The 13,785-nt window shown below is 51.0% G+C and overlaps 1 protein-coding gene across 2 annotated transcripts in view; it reads left to right on the forward strand.

Moving 5' to 3' along the window:
• Window positions 1–13,785, forward strand: part of POU2F2 (POU class 2 homeobox 2) — a 111,340-nt gene that overhangs the window by 29,287 nt on the left and 68,268 nt on the right. For both annotated transcript variants that reach the window (XM_031660280.1, XM_031660281.1), the window contains exon 2: window positions 7,754–7,814. The gene's annotated coding sequence lies outside the window, so the exon portion shown is untranslated. The remainder of the gene's footprint in view (window positions 1–7,753; window positions 7,815–13,785) is intronic.

The raw sequence follows: 13,785 nt of genomic DNA on the forward strand, positions 1-13,785 counted from the left end.
GCCCCATATCTTGGCCACTGCTACGATTTGCCCCCAAATGGAGATTTGCTAGGGAATGGGGATCAGGAGCTATAGTCCCCCTTAGTTTCTACTGATGTTCTATTGATTTCTGAGCCTCCTGTGGCCAGGCCTGAGCTGCATGTCCGGTCACCCAGATGAGGCAGATCTTTCCATGTTCTAGAGGAGTCCTCAGTCTGGGGAGGTTGACCCTGACACAGCCCTGTCAAGGGACTCTGAGGGCTTACTGAGGGCTTCTTGGGCTTGTTCTTGGAGAATGAATGGGTCAGAAGGCTCCATAGGCTATATGGGCAATGGGTGAGGATGGAGCCTGGTTTTGTGAGGGTGAGACCAACCCATACCTGCCACAGAGAAAGCCTGTCATTTCTCCCATCATGCTTAGAACATCTTTCTTGGCCTGCAAACCCTGCATGAGCTAGCACCTCTGTCTATTCAACTTTTACTCCCTCCCTTCTGGCTCTGGAAGCTTAAGCCATTCTGGCCTTCTTGCTGTTCCTTAAACCTTGTTCCTGACCCAGGGCCTTTGCACTTGCTGTTTCCTTTGCCAGGAAAGCTCTCAAAACCTACCTTTTCTGATAGGCCTTTCCTTTATGTTTAAAATAGCAGCTTTTTTCTGGGGGGGAGGGTGGACAGAGTCTTGCTCTGTTGTCCAGGCTGGAGTGCAGTGGTGCGATCTCAGCCCACTGCAACTTCTGCCTCCCAGGTTCAAGCAATTCTTGTGTCTCAGCCTCTTGAGTAGCTGGGACTACAGGTGCGCGCCAACACACCTAAATTTTATATTTTTGTAGAGCCAGAGTTTCACCATGTTGGCCAGGCTGGTCTCGAACTCCTGACTTCAGGTGATCTGCCTGCCTTGGCCTCCCAAAGTGCTGTGATTACAGGCTTGAGCCACTGCGCCCGGCCAATAGCAGCATCTTGTAAGCCACTTTCTCCCTGCTTTATTTTTCTTCTTAGCTCTTAAATATATTTTCTTGTCTATCATATCCCTTCCTCCACTAGAAGGTGGATTCCACGATGGCAGGGACTTTGTCTTGTTCATAGTTGTATCTCTAGTGTGTAGCATAGTGCCCAGAACACGATAAATGCTCATTGGATGTTTTGTCAAATGAACTGAAGCCGGATCCCCTGTCACCTACTTGCCCAATATATCACCTACTTGCCCAATATAATGGTGGAGGTAGACGTCTGCTGTGTCAGACAAGGATGGCAGAGCTCACCTTCGGGGGCTGCACCTATCGGTGCTGGAGGGGTACATTGGCAAGTGAGTCCACCTCCTACCTGAGCCTCAGAGCAGCCAGACTACAAAACCATCATCATCCTGGGCCTGTTTGCTCCCATCCTGCACCCTCATCTCCCTCACGACACTCCCCTCACTCCAACCAACTCCTCCTTACTCCCATTGTCAGATCTGCTCACCCCCCCCCCCATGCATGCTGCTGCCCTTCCCCTCCTTCACCTCCAGCATACACTCTGATGGCCCCCGCCCCCAGACACAAAGGAGGGGAGACCACAGACTGTGGAGTCAGACACACCCGGCTTTGAGTCACATCACTCCTTTTAAGCCTCGAGTTGCCTTGCCGGCAAAATAAGGTTTTTGTCGGGATGAAGAGCAGTGGCACGTGTGATGATGACGCTAATAATAGCTGCTATTTATTGAGTACCTGCCAGGTGTTAAGCATTGTGCAAGGTGCTTTGAACTTTTTTTTTGTTGTTCATTTTTAAAAATGGAGGAAAAAAAAAAAAAAAAGACTCTGAGCATGGAGTGTCCCCAGAGCATGAGACCTGGTGTCTGGTGCTGTGAATGACAAAAGTGAACATAGTCCATCTGCAGAGCTTACTGTTCCAGTGTGTGCACACACATACCCAAAGTGTCACACAAGTCAGGTGATGGGGAGCTTGTGCTCCTGTACTCGATGCTTTTCTGCAGAAGCCCCAAGAGATAGTTTGGGGGCCATTGCAGCAGCAACTCTCAGAGATAAGGGGCCATCCCCAGCCATCCTTAATTCCCCTTTACCAACCCATTGGGAGCTTTCATTGTTCATATCTGGATTGCAGGGCCCAGCATGGGATCTGGCCTAGAATTGGCCACAGGAAATGCTTACTGAATGAATGAATGAATGAACAAAGGAATATTTTTAGCTGAGTATCTTCATTGCATTTGTTCATTTGCTCAGGTTACCAAGACATACCTTCTCCCTTCCCTACCCACCACCTTCACTTACTACCCACAGCATTTGTGGCTGCTGACGGTAGTACTGTTAATTTCTCCCACTCATTGACCCTTTTTTGTGTGTCAGGCCTTTTGCTAAGTTCCCTATAAGCATGGGCTTGTTGGCTTCTCACACCAGCAAAATGAGGCAGCTGTTACTATTATCTTCATGCTATGTTTGAGCAAACTGAGGCTCAGAGAGGTGAAGTGACTTTTGCCCAGGGCCACACAGCGAGGAAGCGGCTGACCCCGTGTTTACCCACTGTACTCTTCTGCCCCACAGAAGCGCACATTATCTCAGGAGTCTGCATGCACACTTGTTCTTGCAGTTGTCCCTCTCCCAGTAGTTGGATGGCACTACCCAGATCCAGGAGCCCAGAGCCCCAGCTTCTGGTCCCAGCTGTGTCATGACCAGTTGAGTAGCTCTGGGAAAATCCCTTCCCTCCCTCTGGGTCTTCGTTTTCCCTCCAGCAGTTCCTCCTGTCTGTAAGCCCTCAGCCAGTTTCCTGAAGAGGGGACAGGGGACTGTATTTGGCTTGGTGCTACCCCGCCCACTCTATTGAGAGCAGAAGTCAGAAGAGCCAGCTCTTCTCCATTCAGCAGACTTCAAATTCATTCACATTCTTGAGGGCACTGAACTCTGCTGGGTTTGGACATAAGGGAGGACATAAGACAAGCCTGGCTGGGAAAGGGAGAGGGGAGTGGAGAAACAGCACTCGTGGTGCCTCCACTGAGCACCAGGCCACAGTCTACCAATTACAGACAAACAATGTGAACGATGTGAACAAACGATGTGAACGATGTTCATTGTAGAAATAACAGAAAACACAGAAATTCAATGAGATGAGAAGAAAATGACCATGATAATCCAGTTAAACGAACAACAAAAAGGACATTACCTTTTGCTGTCTGTCTTTTTTTTTTTTTTTTTTTTTTTTTTTTTTTTTGAGATAGCCTGTCACCCAGGCTGGAGTGCAGTGGAGAGATCTTGGCTCACTGCAACCTCTACCTCTGAGGTTTAAGCGATCCTCCCACCTCAGCCTCCCGAGTAGCTGAGACTATAGGTACATGCCACCACACCCAGCTAATTTTTGTATTTTTTTTTGTAGCGATGGAGTCTTGCTATGCTGCCCAGGCTGGTCTTGGACTCCTGGGCTCAAGTCCGCCCACCTCGGCCTCCTAAAGTGCTGGGATTACAGACATGAACCATTGCACCCTGACTGTCTGTCCCTAGATACAAAGGGGATTATACCTATGACTTTACCCAAGGAATTTATTAAAATTTAGATTACCTGAGTACCCAAACTCAGATTTTTTTTTTTTTTTTTTTGGTTAGAGTCTCCACACTCACACCAAAGCTGAAGTGCAATGGCATGATCTCCAGCTCACTGCAGCCTGCCTCTGCCTCCCAGGTTCAAGCCCGATTCCTGCCTCAGCGGGGATTACAGAATGTCTCTGCCACCCGCGTCTGGCTATTTTTTTATATCTTTAGTAGAGACGGGGTTTCGAACTCCTGACCTCAGGTGATCCGCCTGCCTTGGCCTCCCAAAGTGTTGGGATTACAGGCATGAGCCACTGTGCCCTGGCTTTTTGAGACAGGGGAGTGTCACTCTGTGGCCCAGGCTGGAGTACAGTGGAGTGCGATCTCCAGCTCACTGCAACCTCTACCTCCTGGGTTCCATCCTGCCTCAGCCTCCTGGGTAGCTAGGATTGCAGAGCCTGCCACCACACCTGGCTAATTTTTGTATTTTTAGTAGAGATGGGTTTCACCATGTTGGCCAGACTGGTCCAAACTCAGAATTCTGATTTCTGTTCCAAATTTATTTATTTTTGGTGAGGGGAACCATCTGTATGTGTATTTTGTAAAAACGGAATGATATGCTACCTACTTGCTTATAACTTGCCTTTTCCTCTTCCTAACAACAGATTATGAACACAGTTTCCTTGTCAATAATTTTATTTCATGGTGTGAGCTGAGAGGAGTGTAAAAAAAAATTTATTTCAACCATGTTTTCAACAACTCTGCAGTCCTTCTTTGTATGGCCACTATACCATCATTTATTGTACCAGTCCCCACTCATAGGATATCTAGGTTGGTTTTATAATTATCCCGTTAACAGATGAATTATAATTATAATATAATTATCCCCAGTTAACAGATGAAGACATTGAGGCTCGAATGTGAAGCCTCTCACATGTGTGAAAAGCTAAGGCACAGTCAGAGGGGAGCTGGGGACCGCTTGGGTGCCAGCAACAGTCCCTGGCCTCCCTCAGGGAGGGTCTGAGGGACCCTGAGAGGAGAGAGAAGCCTGGGTAGAGGAAGCCCCCAAGACATAAGACATGTGACATGTCAGAGGGGAGGCAGGGGCCCTTGAGGAGGAGACCACCCTCTTCCAGGCCCCAGAACCAGGCGCGATGCTGGCCTCAGTCCTGCCCACTCAGGCTTCCCTCATCCTTCCGCTGCCCCCCTCCTTGAGCCCACTCATCGCCTGCTCCATCCTTGCCAGCTTATCAATAGGTTAAGTGGTCAGGTCAGCGATATTGACCATTTGATTAGGACCTTGTCAGATCAATCCCTGGCTCATCTTGTGGGCCTCCTCCCCTGCCCACACACTCCCTCCTGTTCTTCTGCTCCAGGGAGCAGGTGGCCACAGAAGCCTCTGCTCTCCCAACACAGCACCCCAGAACCGGGAGCCCCATGGCCCTTTGTGGGCTATTCCTGGTCCTCTGTTCAGGTACCCAGTTCCCATACCTTCTCCTTGCATCCACCTCTCTTACTCAGAGTCATTAGATCTTGTTTGCTGTATGTCCCCTGCTCCTCGGAGTCCAATCAGATAGAGCTGTCCCCACTTGGCTGTGTGACCTTGAGCAAGTGACTTTACCTCTCTGAGCCTCCATTTTTCACAGCAGTGTCATGGAATGACACTCACCGAACAAATGTGAGATGCCGAGAGATCACACCTGCAGAGCAATGACCCAACCCTGGTGCATGACCAGCACTCAGGAAATGCCAGTACCAATGTGTCTGTGAGTGCCAGTGTTTCCATCTGTCCATCAGTGGGGTTGTATATGGGCATTCTGTGTCTGTGGGGGCAAGTGGCATCATCATTCTTAGGCCTGTCCCAAGCCCTAGCTTGGGACCACTCCCTGTGCTGGGCAATGCTTCGGACCCCCAAAGGAGCCAGGCCCTGCCCTGCCCTCAAGGAGCTCACAGTCTGCCACGTACGTGGCAAACTGACCCCAGGACACGGCAAATCATTATATACACCAGCTGAGAGGAGACTTGGGCCAGGACCAAACCCTGAGCTTGCTTTCCTTCTGTGAACACTGGAATCTACCCTTTATGTGGCACAGCTGCAGGAAATGTAGGCTTTGGAGTCAGACACATCAGGTTCAAATTCTGGCTCCCCCTCTTCCTGTGCCTGCTAACTGTGGGCCAGCTGCTGCCCCTCTTTGTTCCTCAGAGTCCCCATCTGTACAATGGGAGAAGACATCTTGTAAATAGCTCCCAGTCTTAAGGCACTGCTGGGAATACAGCTCCCAGATCCTATGGACTGTCTCTCTACTTGAAGGTGTTGTGTGCTTGGGAGAGGGGTCCTCTCCCCTCTGTCAGAGGGCATATTGGGGTTTGGGAACCTGGGAGATGGGATGAGAGTTGGAAGCAGATATGCCAGGGATGGTGCTGCCTATGAGCTTCACAGCCCCAGGTAGCAGAGGGCAGGGAGACTGAAGTGTGGGCCCTGCTGCAGGGAAGCCCAAGGTGGGGGTACTGCCTGGGGGAAGACCCCAGCCCTAAGGCGCTGTCTGACTCTGGCCCCCCCGAGGCCTGGGGATTCCCTCACCCGCCCCACCCACCATCACTTACACCAATATTGACGGTTAATGCCGTGTCGCCACCGTGTTCAACACTCAGCGCGGCTAATTGTTTTGACTGGGAATCGGCAAGGCGATTAAACGCCATCGATTTTGCCCTGCGCGCTGCATCGATTTTTAAATTTCCTATTGATCCCGGCCCTAAATCTCCTTAACCAAGACCTCACCGTGGAGATGACAGCCGCTGATTAGCTCCAGGGCGGGGGCTGGGGGGAAGCAGCCCCTGGGCGGGGAGCAACCCCAGATCCTCCCTCCCTCCAGGGCCCAGCGGTTCTGGTCCCCTTCTGCCCTGAAGATGAAGGCCCAGGGAGAGACAGGACAGATGGAAGAGGAAGTGGGGAGACCCTTGGCCCTTTTTACTCCCCTTTTGCTTCTTGTTTGGGCTTTTCCCTGGTCTCTCTGCCCCAGCTTCTTTCATTCCTCTCTGTCTATGTCTCCCCATCTCTTCTCTTTCTCTCTCCCCTTCTTTCTCAGTCCATCTTTTTCTCTGTCCTCCTCCACCTCTTGAACTCTGGTGCCTCCCTTAATTCCTCACTCCTCCTTCCTGCAGGGCTGTGGAGAGGCTCAGCAAACCCTCTTTGGGGATGGGCCTCCTGACCTCTTGCCTACCTCTCTGTTCTCTCCATCTTGTACACAGGAGGTAGAAGGACCTTTCCAAAGGCAAACTGGATTGTATCCGTCTCCCTCTCCCTCTCCAACGAAGCCCTGGCTGCTTGGACCAGGCACTTGAGGCCCTGCAAGGAGCAGCCCCTGCAATCTAGAAGCCTCGTCTGTCCCCAGTTCTCTTACTGAACCCTGGACAGGCAAAGTCCTGGCATTCTCGTTCCTTGCACTTGGTTCTTTCTCTGACTAAAATTTGTCTTCCAGGTTTGGCTTGGGTGTTGTTTCCTCCCTAAGTCTTCTGTGATCTCACCCAGGATGCCCGCAGCACCCTCTGCTTATTCCAGCGTGTTGGCATTGGCTCTTCCTTCTGTCTCCTCAACTTGCCTGTGAGCCCCATAATAGAACAGAGACCTTGTCTAATTCATCTCTGTCCCCTGCCACACTTGATTCAGAGCCAGAGAAGCCTCGATATTTGTTGATGAACTAAATGCACAAATGAATGGACAAATGTACAAGTCAGAAATATCATTATGACTTTTATTTTTAATCTCCCCACAGCACAGAGGAACTTAATAATGAGTAACCCTTTCAAATTTCTGTCTCATTTTATCCTCCTAGCAGTCCTTTGAGATACACAGTTTAATCAATTAATTCCTCCATCCACCCACCCAGTCACTCTGTCATCCGTTATGCACTAATTGAGCATCTCAAATTTGCCAGGCCCTCTGCCAAACACAAAAGCTACAAGACACAGTCCCTGCACTTTAAGAAAGCTTCCAGTCTGATGGGAAAAATGATGTTCCACAGTGGCAGGTACCAGTATGCCCATCTATGAGATGGGGACACTGAGACTCAGATGCCAGAAGTGACCACTGAAGGCAGCAAGTGGCTCACTGGACCTGAGTCCCAGGCACCTGACTCCACAGTTCGCCAACTGCAGCTCCTGATGATGTGACAGGAAGAGGGTTCCTCCACTGGAGGAATGCGGAATCCCGCATGAGGATGAGACGAATTCTCCAGGATGTTGACTGAATTCTCCTCTCTCTCCAGGTTCTCGACTGGACCGGGTTGGTGGCCTGAATGTATTAGCTTCGCTGCGTCTGCCCAAGAGGTAAGGACCACGGCTTCAGAGTTTTGCTTATTGATGCACCTTCTGTTTTCTCACAGAAGTCTCTGCTTTCCCATTCTCGTCTCTGGACTCACCCTGGGTGTGTTGCTGCTCTTCTCCACTCTGCCCACCCAGAGGTTAGAATGTGACTGCTCTGTTTTCACCCTCCACGCATCCTGTGGCTTTCGGGCCAAACCAGTGGTTCTTGGTGTTGGTAACTGTGGGTGTTTCTGCTGATGAGTGTTAGGGCTCAGTAGGAGAGAGATAGGGGTAACTCGGTGGCTCAGATCACAGCTTTGGGGTCAAACACACCTATGTTCGAATCTCTTTTCCTGACTTCGCGGGACTTGGGAAAGTTGGAGCCTCCATTTCCTTATCTGTAAGTAGGAATACTAATAGAACCCACCTGAAGTGCCATCCTGAGAGCAAAAGGAGATAGAGGAAGAAGAACAGGTGGCTGAGTGATCCTGGGCATGGCTCAGTTTCCCCATATGTCAAAGGAAGGTAATTAATAGCATTTGCCACATGGAGGTGGCGTGAAGATGAAAGTACTTATTCACTGGAATCGTGTAGCTGGAGAAGTGGGAGCTCAAAATATGGCTGGAAGCGTTCCCCTGAACAAAGAAGATTTTATGAAGCCCCTCCCTGAAGCCTACTGAGACTCCCAGGTAGAAGCCGTAGTTCTGCTGCTCACCTCTGTGGGAAGCAGGAGCTCTGGCCATTTGCCCTGGTGTTTGCTCCAGCTGGCTTGGTGAGGTCTTGGCAATGAGCATCTAGGGAGGAGGGTGGACAGGTCTTCTGGGGTGGGACAGCCCTCTTCTGCCACCCCTGTTCCCACCAGAGAAGTTTAACCCACAGGTCTCAGGACCCTGGGGAGGCCTCTGGGTGCCCTTGAAGGACTCCTACCCAGGAGTCCTCTGCTGTACCAAGAATCACAGACCTATTTTAAGAAGCAGATGGAAGCTGTAGCCCAGGGTTTACAACCCAGTATTGTAGGGACTGTGATGGACTGAAAAATGCATGAGGTGGGGGACTGCTTTTTAGCTCCTCTGACTGTTCTCATGCACAGATGCAACCTTGACTTGCCAGGGTTTCTGATTTTTCAAAAGAAGCCAGAATCCCAGACTTGTGTGTGAAGTCTTCCAACCTTTAAATGTTGGCAACTAATGCAAAACTTCCAAAATCTCCTTGTGGTCCAAACCACGTTTCAGGCAACCTTTGGCCCATAGATACCAAGTTTCGCAACAGTATAGAGCTTCTCCTAGGAAAACACATCCCTACATATACCCAGTTGTGCTACACTTTGGGATGATCACAGACCCCCTGAAGCTCATTCATGGACCCCTGTTATCGCTGAGAGTATTCGTTCCGGGATGTGTCATTTCTCTAGTGTGCTTTCTCCAGGGAACTGAAGTTGCAGCTTTTCCAGGAATCCTCACATCCTTGAAAAGAGAGTCAAGGAGTTTCCAGGTTGCAGAATTAGTTTGGGAGCTAGAGACTGGCTTTGAGGAATGTCTGAAAGTTAGGCTGAAGTAACAGAGGAGTTTAATTATGTTTCCAGTTGGTAGAGGTTACAGTTAGATCTATGATTTCAGTTATTTGTCTTCAAATAGGTGTTCATTAAATATCCATGATTTCACGGACATGTGGGTGACTGATTGGTAACTAGTAACAGGGCCGGTACATTCCAGTGAGGAAACTGATATTTATTAGGGGCCACCTTTGTGCGAGGGCCTGTTTTGGGCACTTTGCTTTTAATCCTCACTGCAACCCTGTGAAGTGGGCGTTGGCACCTGTTACAAGAGAAAGAAACTGAGGCACAGAGCGTGAAGGCAACTTGCCTAAGGCCACCCAACATGTAAGCAGTAGAGTCAGAATTTGAACCTGGGTTTGCCTGACCTTAAAGCTCTCATTCTTTTACCTCACCAAAACCCACCCTAGTTTTTGGTATCTCCACAGTGCGGCAAATTTTTGTACTTTGGGAGTGAATTTGATTTCGGACACCACCTGAAGTCTGATTTAGCAGCAGCTCTGATGAATTTAGCAATGATAATACTGGGGCCACTTGTTGGTCTTTAGTAGAAACTGGAGACAATTATATACTAGAGAGACGCTTTGCTGATGGAGTTTGTAAACTGGCCTTGAAGGCTGTTGCCAAAATATCAGATGGTTCAAGAAAAAGTTCAGCCTCCTGAGGAGACATCTTTGAAAGAAGCCATACTCTTTTAGGTGTATAGTTTTGTTACGAAACAACTACAATAAACATCGCCCCCACCTGCTCTGTCTTTCCTTTATGGCCACACTTGGAAGGTGAGTGATGCCCCAAACATGTCTGGAGGCCCTCAATGCTCTGTGTGGGAGCTGGAGCTCCAGGATGAGCAAGAGATCCCCTCCCAGCCCTGGGGTCGTGGTTGCCTCTGCTGCTCGCACTCCCGTGTGACTCCCCCTCCTCCTCTCCCTTCTGGCCCTTCCTCCAAATCTCTTCCCACCCATGCCAGGGCCTTCTCTCCACTCTGGGTTGACTTTACTTCTCTACCTCCTCAGCTCTCCATCTAAGGCTCCTCAACTCTGAGGGCCTTTCCTGACCCCTGGGCTGGATGACACCTCCTTTTCCCTCCTGAGCACTATCACCATATCTGATTATATTCTGTATGTTTAATGTCTGCCCCCAGAAGCCACTGGGTAAAAGGACCTCTCTGTTTGTCTAACACATCTGTCTACACTCAGTCCCTGGCACAGTGTAAGTGCTCAGCAAGCGTGAGTTGAATGAATAAATAAGTGAGCAAACAGACACATCAACGCAGATCCATCCATTTATTCCTTCAACCAACATTTTCTGGGATTCCTTGTGTACTAGGCCTCGTGCCACCATCTGGAGATGCAGAGAGGCGGGAGACCCATGTGGCCTTTGAGGGGCTTTCAGGCTGGTGGGGGCTCAGGCACAGACACCACCAACCTGAACCAGGGGACTGCAGGATGCTGGGTTAGGGGAGAGAGGGATAGACTGGTCGGCCTAGGGGGTCCTCAGGAAGTCTTTGGGGGTAAGGAGAGAACTCCTGAAAGGTAAGGAGAAGCCGAGGGCTAAATTATGTTTCGGGTGGATGGGAAGGGGTGTGGACTGACTGGGTTCCTACTCACTATTGGGGACTGTGGATGCTGACCTGGCCTCAGAGTCCTCACAGCCAGCTACAGTCCCCTGGGCATCTGGTACCCTCCAAGTGCCAGGGCAGGAGCAGGGCTGTGGTACCACTTTGTCTCTCCTTCCCTTCTGTCCTTCCATCCTTCCATAAAAAGACACAACGGACTTCAATGTGGAGTGGTCCCAGGGCCACAGAGGTAACTCAGACATAAGCAGCAGGGATGTGCCCCAGGGTGCTGGCATACCCTGAGGGGAGTCCTGAATGCCTCGGAAGCAGAAGCTTCGCCCTAGGTGAGCGGCTTTCATCCTGCGCTGGTGAGGTGATGTGGAAGGAACAGAACTCAGGGCTGCATGAGGAGGATGTTTAGCCGCACATGAGGACATTCTCCCACGGCCAAGAGTGTAGGTGTGGCAGGGGGCTGCCCTGGGGTCGGAGGCGCAGGCCTTAAGGGCAGTTCAGGTTCCGCAGACAAGCCGAAGAAGCCAGGGGGTGACGTCAGGGACTTGTCCGCATGCCCCAGGCCCAGTCTGCCTCCTTCTGAATTGCACCCCTGGGAGCTTTGGCTAGGGGAATAGGGTGTGTGCTGTTCCAGATGTGGCTTGAAGGATGACTGGACTGGGACAGAGCTTCAGTGTAGAGGCCGCTCTGGGATGCTGGTGGGCTATGACTGTGGGGTGGGACCCATAGGGTGGTCTGTAAATGGCAGCTGTGTGATCTGGGTAGTGGGCAGGGGCACTACTCGCTGGATGTGGAGTCCAGATGTGAGGGTCTGTTTACCACTCTGGGGTGCTGGGAGGTGGCAAGAGATTGCTTGATCCTTTTGGCTGCCTGTGCTCTGTCACTGGGTGGGTGGAGACAGCTGTGGACTGGGAATATTTGTCAGCCATGGGGTGGGGGTTGTAGATGCGTAGGAGGTAAAAATGGCTTGCATCTCTGAGCTAGTTCGGGGACCAGTGGGTCCCTGGAATCCCTGACAGTCCCACAGCAAATGAAGGTCAAGTAGCCACCATCCTGGTAAGCATGGAGCCCCAGGTGCCGAGAGCAGGCACTTGGCTCTGACTTCAAATAGAGAGACATTCCTCGGGGCTCTTCGAAGCACTGGTGAGGGCTGGTAGGCAGAGAGAAGGCCTCAGAGAACAGCCCTGGATGTTTTCAGCTGTGCTTGTTAGAAATCTTGATGCGTGCCCCACCCCCACCCTGCAGTTGTTGGGCTCACGCTGCCCTACCGGGTCTCTGCTCCTGGCTTTCCTTCCTTTCCTCTTCCTCTCCGTTTGGCTCCAGCCCCAGCATCATCTTTCTTCTTTTTCTCGGTCTTCATTATAGGTCTTGGCCTCTCCATTCCTCCCTGGTCACCTCCTTTTTCTCTGAGCTGGATCTCTGTGCTGAGTGTTGCCTGTGGGCTGAGTCTTAGCTTTTGTCTCCAGAGAGAGCCACACTGAGATCTGGAGATTGGGGAGATCCAGAGATCGGGCCTGGTATGGGTGCGAGGCAGGGGAGGAAAGAGAGGAGGAAAAAAGATGATTAAGGGAAAAACAAAAAAGGAAGTATTTACCCACTCCTGGCACTCCAGGACAGCTTGAGGTCCTTTACACAGTGATCCACCTTTGCGTTTCTCAGACTCTCAAGCAATCCTTCTGCCCCAGCCTCCCATGTAGCTGGGACTACAGGCTAGGACCACTGTGCCCAACCTTGCTTTTCTTGGGGATGAGGTGGATAGGAGGGCCAGAGGGATTGTCTAAGAAAGGGGAATCCAGAATATACCAGATGGGAGTGGAGGGAGAGGAAGACCCAGAGAACAAGCACAGAGAAACACAGAGAGGGGAATGGAACAATGGAGAGCAGCAAAGAGGAAGAGGGAACAGCAGAAAAGTCAGAGGCAGGAAAGCAGAGTGAGGGACTCAGAGACAGAAAGGAACAGAGAGAAAGAGAGGGAGCGTGCTTGCGAGCTGAGTGAGTGAGAGTGCGTCAGAGAAAGATGAAGGCAGCTGGGATGAAGGCAGGGGACAATAAGAAAGAAAAAAACAGTTTGGGGCAGCTGCAGCTGAGGCAGATGGGCAGGACTGTGGGGCAGGAAGGAAGGACCTCACACCTGGCCCCTACCCCCCAGGCTGGCCATGCCTGGCACAGTACGAGGAAATTGGCCAAGGCTCTGGTGTGTGTGGACTGTGTGTGGAGGGTGAGGTGGTGGTGTGTGGTAAGGAGGAATGTACTGCTCTCTCTGCCCCTGTGATCAGGTCCCAGTTGGCTCTGGCTGGTCCCTGAAGCTACCTGAGATCATCCCTGTCCATTCATCCTGTCCCCTCCCCACCCTGGTTCACAGGGACTCAGAGGAACATGGAAAAGGCTTGAGCATCCCTGACTTCTGGCCTGGGGAATGGGGAGAAAGGGGTATGTGTGTGTGTGTGTGTGTGTGTGTGTGTGTGTGAGAGTGAGTGAGAGAGAGAGAGAGAGAGAGAGAGGTCACTTTGGACATGGTCCCCTTTCAGCTTCTCTCTAGCTTTGCCATCTCAGAGTCTCTAGTGCGTTACCAACTCCCCTCCACCACTATCTGCCGTCTGCCTTTTATCTCTCTGGTCTCCTTTCTGTCTCTCACTCTCACTCAGCCTTTCTGTTCCTCTCTGTGCATTGCCCCCTTTCTAGTTCTCCCTGCCTCTGGCCCCCGTTCTCTCTTTATCTGCGTCTTCTCTCTGTGTGGCTCCATCACTGGGTTTTCCGCTCTGTTGTGTGCTCTTTCTCTGTTTCTCTCTCTGTCTCTCCAGTCTCTGTCTCTGTGTCTCTCTGTCGTGCTCTCTGCCTTTGCCCTTCCTCTGCTCTTTTTCTCTGCTTTTGCCTCC

The sequence above is a fragment of the Papio anubis genome, chromosome 20, assembly GCF_008728515.1.
Source record: "Papio anubis isolate 15944 chromosome 20, Panubis1.0, whole genome shotgun sequence".
Lineage (NCBI taxonomy): Eukaryota > Metazoa > Chordata > Mammalia > Primates > Cercopithecidae > Papio > Papio anubis.